This window comes from Pelophylax lessonae (assembly GCF_965119305.1).
Source record: "Pelophylax lessonae genome assembly, chromosome: 1".
NCBI lineage: Eukaryota > Metazoa > Chordata > Amphibia > Anura > Ranidae > Pelophylax > Pelophylax lessonae.
Genome location: NC_138768.1, coordinates 344,270,873 through 344,284,126, shown reverse-complemented (window position 1 = coordinate 344,284,126; position 13,254 = coordinate 344,270,873).

Below are 13,254 nucleotides of genomic sequence, written 5' to 3'. Positions count from 1 at the left end.
AATGGACGAAAATTTGTCCGATATGAATTCATGAATTTTGTCCAAAATGGGTTCTGCTATTTGTTCTCGGTAAAAAAAATTCCCAATAACTGTTTATTGATTGGTTTGTGTGAAAGCTGTAGAATGTACAAACTATGGTATATACAGTATACTGGGATTTTTATTACTAGTAATGGTGGTGATCAGCGACTTATATTGGGACTGTAATAGTGCAGTCTGATACTAACTGACATTGGGGGGGGGACTGGCAAACTGACACTGACATTACCAGTAATGCTAATACAGTGATCAGTGATAATACTACACACTGTCACCGTACTAATGGCACTGGCTGGGAAGGGGTAATATCTAGGGTGATCAAGGGGTTAAGTGTGTGCCTAACAATATTAAGTGTGTGTGTTGTGTGCTGCTTTTACTAAGCAATGTGCCAGTTTTTACTCCATGAGTTCCGGCCTAAAAAAAAATCGATTTTGGGCCATCCGCTTGCTAAGGGCCACCTGAAAAAGAAATGGATGCTCCCAATTTTTTTTTTTTTTGGTCACTTACCTTGATATAGAAGAAAATATACTCACCTTCCTTCCACTTCCTCCCTCGGCGGCCGTGGCCCGCACCGTCACTTTCGACTTGACTCCTGGAAGCTGAACTTCATCGCTCCCAGGAATCAATGCACCCGCACCGGCCCCGCTCGTCACTTCCGGTGCAGGCACGGCATTCCCTGCTAAACAGCTTCTGGGCATGCTAAATTTGACCTCCGAGGCCGGAACTCCGCTTTAAGACCAGGCCTATTTTAACAGTATTTTTTGCTAGAAATCTACTTAAAACCCCCAAACATTATATATATATATTCGGAGATCGCCCTTAAAATGCAAGGAAAAAAACATTTTTTTATAGAAAAACTCCCCTCACACCGCTAGCTCTGTGGTACTGCAAGACCCAGCGCAGCGCGCTGCTATAGCAAGAAAAGGAGCTGTATACCGGCAGGGACTTAACACCACCTATTCAGAGCTGGATACAAGCTGCTTGCCATGCTGTGATCAGAGAGGAAGAGGAAGCCCTGTCACTGCTACTAGAGGCCCACCACCGTATCATCGCTACACAGGCTACAAAAAAATGGCTGCCACATTGACTTCAATAGGAAACTCCAAAAACATGGCCACCGGACTACACAAACATGGCCGCTGAGGCTGTATACAGTCATCCACAACAAAATGGTGGCACCATGCAGTGCAGCGCGGCACCCAGGACCCAGACTGGCCCTTCAGGTACTTGTAGTCCACCAGGGGGGCCCTCACAGGGACTCCCTGTGCAGCCATTTGCTGCAAGAGCATTGAAAATGAGCGGCGTGCTCCCACCTCCCACCAGCCCATCACCAAATGACACCCCATACACCACAACAGCCCGTGCATTCCGAGGGAGACTAGGGAGGGGTAGGTAAGGGCAAACAGTACAGGAGAACCCCACTATTAAGGGGGGTACCATGAGGGAAGAAAGGGCACAGAAGGGGGCCTACCAATCCAAGGAATGGCCCTCGTCCACACCAGTATTTCCCCAGAGGAGAGGGGGGACACTGCTCACCACACCTGGGAACTGAGCAGGCACCAGTCCTGGCAGTCCACTGCGCCATCCTGGAATGGGGATGCTGTGGGCCAGAGGTACGCTGTGACTCTGGCTGTGACCATTGTCGTGCCCAGGGCTATGCGTCCTCACGAGATGTTTCACTCGCCGGCCAGCCCCTGTCCAGTGGGGCTAGGTCGCGGCCAACCTAATAGTTGGAGCTAATAGTTGGGTCGCGCTCGCTGGCCAGACTGGGAAGACCATAAGGATCTAGGATGTCCAGCAGTTCATTGTAGATCTCACAGGAACCAAATTGATTGTAGTTCTCACAGGAACAGAATATAATAAAAGAAAAAAAATCCATTGAAAAGGGAAAAAAATGCCAGGACCGCAAATCTCAGCAGGAAACCAGGTCCTTACTCCTGACTAGGTAGAAAAAACTAAAGTCCTAGAGCAGGAAGTGGGAGTATACCCCCTGGGACTGCCCCAGGGGTGAACCCAAAATTATTTCCACCTAGTCCTACTCCTGTGGAGAGAGCAGCATAAGCCCAAGGGTCTAAGAAGGTATGGAGCTGTGTCCGTCGGTAAACAAAAGAGAAAACTATTTTATACAGCCTAAATCATTGTGGCTAGGTTGTTTTCAGTTGGTTGATTAATTTATATTTGTTATGAAGATTTAATTTATTGTATTTGAAACCAATAATAAACGTCCGTGGCCATATTTATTCCAACACTTTGTCTGCATGTTCTTTTTTTTATTTACTGTAGTTGGTAAGTTGGTATTTATAAGAGTTCCTGCCTGCTGTCCCATGCCTTGGCATCCCAACACACCTTCTGAAGGATGTGCGTTGCTGCGCTAGCTGCGTTGCAGGGTACATTGGGAAATATTTCAAAAGAATCACCACATCACACCAACGCAATTAACATGCATTCAAATGAATGTCCCTGCACCACACCAACACATAATGTACGTTGTTTTGTGCCATAATGTGAACAGGCCATCAAACAAACAATGCAGGAATCAAAGGACATTTTTACCAGGAGGCTATACTCCTGCATTCTTATACGGGAGTATTCTTATATTTCTGTCAAGATTTCCAGTCAATAAATGCTAGCAATAAAGAGATGCCAGTACAGTACCTGAAAAAATAAAATGGGTCATAAGCATTGAAATGTCCTGTACTGCAAGGCTGTGTCTATAAAATTTCTTGATTACAAGAGTCATATAATTTGGCTATAAACTTGCTCTGCATATGGAAGAAAGTATATATACTGACCATATGTCCATTGTCCACTTACCAAAACTATAAGCATACACAGTATCAGACAGTTAAAGGAGCCCCTTACAAATCTAAAAGGGCTTGCAAATGTGCTGTTGGTTCCCCCTGAATATTCTTTGCAAACACAGACTTACTAAAGGACAAAAGTTTTATAAAGCTAAGCACGCCCATGTCTGTAGAGTGATAATGCTCAGGCCTGGTGGCACTTTACTGCTGTGCACACAGGTGCTGCTGACCAGTAACTCCCCTGATCCAGCAGTCAACTTCTTTTATTCAAGTTTCGGACTCTAACTGAAGCCCTGATGATGGAGTGTTTTTCTGGTCCCCGAAACATGTTGGGTATGTTTAGTTCAAGCCAATAAATCAGTTTGGACTTTTCTATCATTTCGTCTTTTGCTCCTTCTATTGGTATATGTTTGATTGTAATATAAAGACGAAAGTGTATCCCTTTACTGCATTTTTACAGTGTAGCACCCTGGTCCTATACTGGATGTTACTATGCAAATTTCGTTTTTGGCTGGGCTGTAGACAGCTCAGACTGATTGTACAATTTATGGGACAACAAGCAGGAAAGCATATAACCCAATAAAATAATACACCGGACACCAGGCTTGATAAATAATTGGTAATCGCCTTTTTTTTTTTGATAAAATATATGACAGAATTAAATAAATATGTACCATTTAAAAAATAACGTTACTCAAAACAGCTCAGCTTAGCCCCCACGACTCAAGCTGTAGCAGAAATCTTTGCAAACTTTAAAATTCCCAATGCAAAACTCAACTTTATATTAAAAAACATACTTTGACCTAGTCATTAAAACTCAGGCTAACTCAGTATAATATTTTTAACTGTCCCCCTTGATTCCAAGGTGACACCACCACACAATAAAGGTTGCAACATAAAACAGGGTGGGAGGGCAGGGAGCACCATGGTTGTGCCTTCTGAGGTTAATGAGCCCGCTGCCATGGAACCCCCTTTAAATAGGCAAATTCAGGGTTCTGGAACATTCTGAAGAAGGTCACTTGACCAAACCTCATAGGTCACATGACCTTACCTCAGATCACTAGACCTTAAAAAGGCTCCCTGCATCCCTGAGGCTCACAGGGGGGAGCTTCTAAACTGCCTCCTGCCATAACCCTATGAGGAAAGGGGGTTCCTAGAAACCTCTTTCCCTTTTCCTTTCATTTCTGGTCTTTTCCTAAGCTCAATCAGTTTGGCAGTCTCTAGACTTTGGGAAGACAACAGGTAATACAGAGAAGTCAAGTGCTGCTGGTGAGCCTCTGCCTAAAGTCAGTCCAGCTAGGACTAAAAAGTTGTCCGGCAAGGCCATGGTGCAAAAGTCTCTGAATAATTGTGTGATTCCTAGATCTGGGAATACCAGAGCCCTGCCAAAGCTTGCTCGCTTACTGAATGGCACAAAACTGAATGGGGGCTGGGCCGAGCCACACTGTCTGTGTCTATAGATGCAGACAGGGCAGATTGGGATCGAGGCTGCACAACTGCCCCCCTAGAAAGTGGTTTTCTATGGGGGTGTAGTACACTGCCCAGATTGGTCTGGTGGTTTGATCCCAGGTTCCATTTCCTGATAGGCACATGACAGCTGGGCAAACTTTTCCTACACGCTTGAGTCAGTAAACAGACTGTGCTGCTTCTTTTTAGGTAGAACTTGGATAGAGTGAGGGTGAGCCTAGGGATACTAAAGTAAGTGTAAACTTGAAAATGAGGACACTAACTTTGTCCTAGGTATTCAAACTACAAATCTGTGACTCATCAACAGGAATACTGTCCTGAGTGTACAAAGTAGCAACTAATGATCTTCTAGTAAAGCTAAGGAAAGACTTTAGATCCAGAAGGCTGGTACTTATTGTTTCCTGATCTCAGTGCAGCCATGTGCAAGGTCAGTCAATGTTGGTACTCCACTTTCCTCTGTCCTGGATCCTTAGAAAGCTTTCCGTGAATGCAGTACTCTGGGAGGGAAGAAAGGAAGTCACCCAGCCAAGCAATAGCCGGAACACCAATAAAAGGTATCTGTAGTCCCAAGCTAATTTCCCAGGGACAAGAGACCTTCTGCTCTAAAAACTAGCCAGTTTATACCCCCCACAGCCCCCTGCTGGTCACCTGCCATAATGACCAGGGATTGGCTGGGAAGATATTAACATGCAGCTTGAGGTCATATTCTCCCACCCACTATATCCCAGGGTCCCCTGGGGGACAGGGAGAAGTAATTGAGCTCATTCAGTGCTCAGAGCTAACTAGTCAAATACTGTTCTCCCTGATTACCAGGAGGCCAAAAACTAGATTCAACAAAACAGTAGTCATTAGCGGCACTACAGGGGTAATACCTGAAAAGGAGGAGCCAAAAGCACTGACAGGGGACCCCAGAAGAGGAGGATCAGGACTGTTCTGTGTAAAACCATACAGGAAAGTATGACATGTTTATTATTTTAAGTTTAAAAAAAAATTGAAAACTTTACAATCACTTTAAAGAGTTTCTTTGCCCCAGAAATTTTTTTTTATAAAAGTTAGCAGCTATTTGTACTGTAGCTGAACACAGCCACAGGTCTTAATTTGACAGGCGTGTGGGTGCAGGTCTACAGCCTCAAACAAAGACAGTGTGCATTTGGGGCCACTCACCCACACCTTCATACTGTATGGGCCAGGGAAAGTATGGGGAATAAGCCCATAAGTATGTGTTTTTTTTATTTTTACTATTTTTTTTACAATTTTGTTTTTAATATTTTTTACATATTTTTTTTAACAGCCCTGTTGAGGGACTTTAGTTAAATATCAGGGATCAAAACAGACCTCTGATGTGTCATTTTTGAGACCGAAAAAGAAATATTGAGGAAACAGTCCTCAATCTCTATCTCTGCAACCTCAGCTGCACGGAATGAATGAACAGGAACAGCTCCCGCACAGTCTTCCTGTTCATTCACAAACTGTAGCATAGTAAACACTGTCTACTATGCTTCGGTTATGAATGAACACATTGAGTCATCAGTATTGATGACTCAGTACTGATGACTTCAGAAAAGGATGGTATATTACATATTTACTGACCCCTTCCCCTGCCATCCTTTCTGAAAGGATTTTACTGCAGCAGCCAGAGGGAGATGAGGGAAAGCTGGCAGTGCTGCGGAGGTGGGGAACCAGAGGAACACACAGGGGGGCTTGGCTAGCAGAAGCAAAGGAAACCTGGGTAATAGGAGCGGTGGTTGTGACATATACTGGAACCAGTCTCCTGTGGTTTTCCCCTGGAGCAGTGGCGGGAGGGAGAGGAGGAGAAGCCGGCTTTCAGCTGCTGCAGGGGGGGGGGGAAACTACAAGGGATTAGTTCCAGTAAATGCAGCTCCTCCTGTTCAGGTTTCTAATTGCGTTTGGCCCCTAGGCAGTATTTTTCTCACAGTAAGCTGGTCCCCTGAGAGATCATAGGACCAGGTGAGTGCCTAGGGAGTGTCTCTTGACTAGAAACACAGACAAGTGGCTGGAGACACAGGGCGACCTCTCTTGAAGCACTATACTCCAGTATCAATTGGAGAAATGCTATCTGCAATGGTTGGGTCTTCCATAAAAGTTGTGTGCTTTCAGGCTCCTGCCCAGTTGCCCACATGCCAGGACTAACAGCACTGGTCAATATGCCTCATCAGGTATAATCTCTCTGAGCTGAGGGCAGGAAACAGGGAAAGTTATATTGCTTGGGTGTGATCAAGAGCTTATGGCTCTGGTGCCTAACAAGCAGCCAACTGACTGTTGGGCACCATGAAGAAAGTAGAGTGGCAGTGAGGTGCTAAGCGCTGGAACACTGTCTATGTGTCAGCACTGTCAATGAAAGAGAGACAGCACTGTGGGCAGCGTTATCACATTACGCAGTAAAAGTAAAGTCCTGGCCTGGGGAGCAGGAGAATGATGCAGAAGCATGTAATGGGTAAGTGATCATCAATGGGGGGGGGGATAGGGTTAACCCTCAATGTCATTGACCATCAATGCAAAGGTAAGAGGTAAGAGGTTAAATTTCACTGTCATGACCACCAGTGCCGATGGGGTATTAACTTTGACTGCCATTGACCACCAATGCAGGGGAGGGTGGGGACGTTTAACTTTCACTGCTTATGACTACCAAGGTAGGTGGGGGTTTAATTCAACTGTCATAACCACCAATGCAAGTGAGGAGATTCAATTTCACTACCACTGACCACCAAAGTAAACAGTACTGTCAATAGTTCTGGAGGCTATTTTTGCATCCACTGATATCAATGCTAGGGGCTATTATTGCATTCACTGACACCAATGCAGGGACTATTATTGCAGTCACTGAAACCAGTTATGGGGGTTATTATTGGGTCTATTGATACCAATGCTTGGGATAATTATTGAGTCCACTGACACCAATGTTAGGAGGGTGATTATTGTGTACACTGACACCAATTATGGAGTTATTATGCTCCAACTTCTACAGTGTGCTTTGCAAAAAGCTGCAAAAAATGAGGCAGAACCAGAACTTTTGGGCACAGAGATAAAAAATGTGCCCCTATTGTGCGGCCCTCTGGAGGTGTTGAGGGCTGCACTTGGAGCCCTCTATAATTTTCCAGTTCACCACCACTGACTTAGGGGATTGTATAAACCCAGAGGATTGTGGGAAACAGAGCCTGCACCTACATCTGACCATGATGAGTCAAGGGGAACTCCCCTACAGTATCTGCGAGGCCTAATGACAGAGCAAAACAGCCCAAAAATACAAAAAAAAAGCTTGTTTATAACATAAAATATTTTACATGCTATTGATTGTTTACAAATGTTGTGCAGATGTCAATATGGCAGACAAGCTTTTCACTGGGATAAAACCTCTTTTCACATTAGCGTATCAAGGAAATGTACAATCGACAGGGCTGGGAAAATGCAGGCTCAGATTTGGGCCTATTTAGAAGAAGAAGATGCTGGAGACAGGGAATTTATTCAACATGGAAGCCAGCTGTTTGTCACCATTGACACAGACGTTCTGCCAAGCTGCAAATCCTAGCACAGAAATCTATATGTGTATATACAGTGTATGCGTCCAGCTGCGATCGCCTGAGGTGATCACTGACTTTACGAACAAGCACGAATAGCCAGTCATTGCAGTGTACAGGCTTGCCGGCTGCTGCTATCACCATGCAGTTGTCAATTCCAGCAGCAGGAATCAATGGAGTGTAAATGGTGCCTTAAATAGCAAGTTTAGAATGAAAATCTGAAGCAATTAATTCCCTGAAAGAGTTTGAATACAAAACTTCAATGTTTATCTGTAATATGCAGAGTTGTATAAAGTACTCGAAACCCATACTTGAGTAAAAGTACAAGTGCTCGATCAAAAAGTGACTTGAGTAGAAGTACTAAAGTATTCAACATTTTTTGTACTTAAGTATTGCAAGTAGTTTTTTTTTTAAATTTTGCTACTCAAGTACTGAAAGTAAAAGTACCAGTAGTTTTGAAAAAAAAATGCTACTCAAGTACTGAAAGTAAAAGTACAAGTACTGTGTTATGTAGTTATTAAAGAAAGAAGTCAAAAGTTTGAACATCATGTTGTTTTTTATTATTTCAAATGCAGCTTTTATTTATACATACAGTAGCTTTTATTTTCGTATGTGCTGATAATACACATGTTTTGAGCTTCATGAAACCTGCCATCTACTGTTCTGGCAGTGGTCATTTTTATAATTGTAATGAGTAACTATGCAGCACAAAAAAAAAAAATAGCGGAGTAGAAGTATTGAAATCATTGAAAAAATGTAGTGAAGTAAAAGTGGAAGTAGGAGAAAAAAATTCTACTCTAGGAAAGTACAGGTACCGCCTTCCGGTACTTAAGTACAGTAGTGAAGTAGTTCTACTTAGTTACTATACATCTCTGGTAATATGTCATTATTTCATTAATTATTTATTGATATCACAATAGTCATCTATTTTTAAAGTGGTTCTAAAGGTACAAAGTTTTTTTTAACCTGAATCCATTCTATGTTATATTCTAGGTAAAAAAAACCTTCTGCATGCAGATCCCCCCAGCCCCCCTAAATACTAACCTGAGTCTGCCCTCAATCCAACAATGTGCACGAGAGAAGCAGTTCTCTCTCTCTCTCCTCACTGGACAGAGAGGCAGCAGTGACAGCCATTGGCTCTCGCTGTTGTCCATCACAGCCAGTGAGGTGAGAGCGGGGGTTAGGGCCGAGCCATTCTCTGTGTGTAGATGGACACATAGAGCCAGTTAAGGAGTGAGCATGCACGAATGCCCCCATAGCAAGTGGTTTGCTATAGGGGCACTTGACAGGGGTGAGGAGCCCAGAGCGCTGATGGGGGACCCCAGAAGAGGAGGATCGGAGATGCTCTGTGTAAAACTATAACACAGAGCAGGTAAGTATAACATGTTTGTTATTTACTAAAAAAAAAAAAAAAAAAAAAAAAAAAAAAAATACATTTAGAATCCCTTCAATCAATAACTAGTGCTTTTTACAAAATAATTAGAGAAGGCAGAGTATTTTGTAAAATTGTCTGAAATTAAATTAATAAAATATAATATATAAAAAAAAACTAGTGCTTTTCAGCCATAAAGCATGCTTTGTCAGTCTTTTTGCATTAAAGTATAACTAAAGGAAAAGCCCCCCCCCCACATTTTTTATAGCATAAGGAAGGGTATAACCCCTGTCAATTTTTTTTCCATCTGTGTGCCACTGGGGAGATTTCCCTTCACTTCCTGTCTTATCACCATAACAGGAAGTCAGAGGAAAGCCTTCCAAGCAAAAAAATCACCTGAACTAGTGTCCCTATTGGAAGGCTTCTCCTCTATTTAGGATGACAACCCAAAATTTGGGATTTTCTGTTAACTTCACTCTAATATTAATAAATAGGACGGATAGAAACAGAACACATAGGAGCAAAACAAAAAAGAAAAAAAGTATTTTTTTGCCTTTAGCTATAAATTTAAAGATGAGTTTTATTCGCCCTTTAAGATCTTTCATTTTTACAAAACCCAAATGCTGCCTGGGCTGTCATGGAAAGCTCAAGTCCAATTCATTCACACAGTGCGATAATTGCTGGAAAGAATTTTAAGTCGTGGCGCCTACTGTTTTATAATCAAGAATAAGAAAGGGGTCACGAATTGAAAAGACAGAGTAATTATCATATCTACAAAAATAACATGTCACTAGGGGAATAGAAAGTCATTTAAATTTCCGTGAAAAGAATTACATTTGACTATAATACATGTGGCCACTAGAGAGCAGTAAAGTACAGCAATTGCAATAAAATATTTTTCCAAAATTGGTATAATTCAGTCAAACAGTATGAATTAAAAGCTAATCTGGTTTGTATTTAATATGGAGCTGAAGGAAAAATAGATTTTTATCTCTTTCTCAAGTTTCCAGCATCACTCTACTTTATTGTATCTTTGATTTGAGCTGTTAATTTTTTGTAGCTCCCTTTATTTTTATGCATATCTTTACACGCAAAAATATTGGAGCAATAAACCAGACCATTTTTCAAAGTTTTCTAAGGTAGTTAGTTGTTTTCTGAGCTACTTATAATGCTTAAAAGAAGAAATGGCCGTGTTATACGTTTTCAAGGCATGTTTGCAATTCCATGTTTAAAGGGAATAACTTTTAAAAACAGAAATTAATGTGCCACAAAGGCATAATATTCATACTAGTAGTCAGGCTAATTAAAGGAAATGTACACTTTTATTGAACATTCTTTCTAAAAACCTACTTGAATGGCGTTCTCTGTTTCCTCCAGCGATGGAGAACAAGTGCTAAAATGAGACCTGTTGCCATTTAGTGCTCTTTACATATCAGCATAAGTGAATGTACCCATATGAGATTTAACCTTTACCTGACACATACAGTAAAGGCAGCAGCTGGAAAATTGGGCTTTAATGACCAGTATATATGCATCCATGGCGGTATGAGGTTGTATACTGAGAGTGCACCCAGGGCCGCTGATAAGGCAGTACAGCCAGGCCTTCTGTACTGGGCCCAGGCCCCATCAGCTCAAAAAGGGGGCCCAGGTACCTGCTCAGGAGGAGCTCCAGCTAAACTAAACTATTCTATTGCAGACACTGATCCTCTTCTGCCTCTCCCTGCAGCGCTGCTGGCTTCTCTTCTTTCCCCCTCCGGCTGCACTGCAGGGAGATTGGTTCTGGGAACATGCGCCTCCTCCATCTGCTGTCAGGGCCCCCCTGTTTGCCCCTTTTCCTTGTAGCGCTGCCAGCTTACCTCTTCTCTGCCGCTAGCAGCTGCTGTGGGCACACAGGGGGATGTTTCAAGAGAGCGGGGGAGGGGCCGGTAAGTATGTCATTTACTGGCCCCTTCCTTTCCCAAATGAACACAGTGAGCGATCGGTACCAATCACTCCTGTGTCCATTCATCACTAAAGCATAGTAAACTGTGTTTACTATGCTTCAGTTTGTGAATAAGCAGGAAGCCTCAGAGCGCATCCTTTTCATTCATCTGTGCAGCTGAGGCTAAAGAGAAAGACTGATAGATCCATGTCCTCAGTCACTTTTGGATGGAGGAAGGGGGCCCTGTCAGGTAGGCTATATGGGGCCCCGTGATTTCTAACAGCACCCACTGTGGCCCCTCAGCACAGTAACTGAGCAGTGCCCAACACCTCCCAGCCACAGCTTCTGATTGGGAGCCAGAGTTACTGGCTCATGATCATGTGACCACTGTGAGAACCAATCACATTAGTCACATGACGGAAAGACACTTGGCCTCCCATCACTGAAGTCCACTTAAAGGACTCCTGGTAGCTCTCAGAAAGGAGTTGTTAACAAGCATCTGCAGCTCACTGTTATAGGCAAAAACAGCTCAGACAATGAAGGCTCCTTGAACCTCCTTTAGGGACAGGGAGCCTTGACTGCTGAAAGCATGGTGTCACTGTGGGTGTGAACCTAAAAGAGAAGCTAAGTAGCTCCCTTGGGATTGGCTACAAAGACCTGAGGTGACTGGGTGGAGCCTGAACTCTAGGAAAAGGCTACGCTGGGGCACATCCAACTGCTCTGAGGAGATTCAGCTGTTACAAGAGTTGCCCACCCCCCTGCCCATTGCGATGTTTTGTCACAGCTTTATTGGCAGTTTGGACCTTGCCAGCAATTGATGTTGCTTTATGGGCTATGCCCTCAAGTTAAATTCTGGGGTCAGTCTAATGTCTGTCTGGCACTGATGGTAAGGACAGGCCTCTTAGACTATGTAAGTTTATGTTTTATGGGTGCTCACGGTAGAACTGGGACTGGCATTGTCGGGTGCTCACAGTATAACCGTGACTGGCACTGTTTGGTACATTTGGAAAGTTGTTACTTTTGCAAAGTTCAATAAAGCTGTGGCCTTGCCCTATTTCCAACTTAATCAGCTTCTGTGTCTTTTTGGGGGGGGGCAAGGTATTGGTTTATTAGCTGCTCATAAATGAGCCTATGCTTCTCAGCAGTCAAGCTAATATCATTTCTACGGGAAGTAGGAAGAAAGGTGAACATGCTGAGTTTCCCTTTTAAGCATGGTTGACTCTGCCTGTGTTCACTTCTCCAAGGGTTCGGCAAATCCTCTTTGAAATTTGGTAAACCTAAATGTAGAGGTGACTCCTATTGAAGCATATGAGGTTGAAACCTGTTTTTAAGTCCTGGTCTTTGTTTTGGGCTAAAAGGCAAACTGCTGTCAAAAAAGCATAGGAAGCTGGGCGTTGCTATGGGGGAGAAGCAGCAATGCAATTTTTTTTTTTAAATACTGTACAGTGGTGTTACCAGAACAGTAGGATTTTCGCTGACATTCTAAGTGATTGTGTATACACTTAACTAGGATATGGCTGGTAAATATTAGCTTAACACATTCTAGAATAAACAAGCAGGTGCCTTATTGCAAAATTCGAGTGGAGAAATGTCATCAGCACCCCAAGGATTCCTCAGAAGGGTCCAAAGCTTTATTCACAAGATCACACGGTACGCATATGGCAACGTTTCGGAGGCATGCAGGGCCCTTTACCACTTGCCTGACAAAGGAGCCCTGGGTGGCTCTGAAATATTGTCATATGTGACCTTGTGAATAAAGCTTTGGACCCTTCTGAGGAATCCTTGGGGTGCCGATGACATTTTTCCACTCAGATTGTCTGCAGTTTCCAGCCGGTGGAAATTACAGCACCCCGTATTATTACAGCCATTTCCATGAATGTGTGTGTGGGACTTATTGCAAAATTATCTAAAAAAAAAAGTCCCTCATTAACAGGTACAGCACGATGGCATAAACTAGTAGTTGGTATGTGCCACAGATAGTTGCAATATCTAGATACAGCCGTAAAATATGTTAAAAAATCCCATATGATCTACACAGTTTAGCAGTCCTTCAAGTTGCCTGGATATACAGACCCAACAATCCACGTGTTTATTATCCTAGTCGCGGCAAAACGCAGG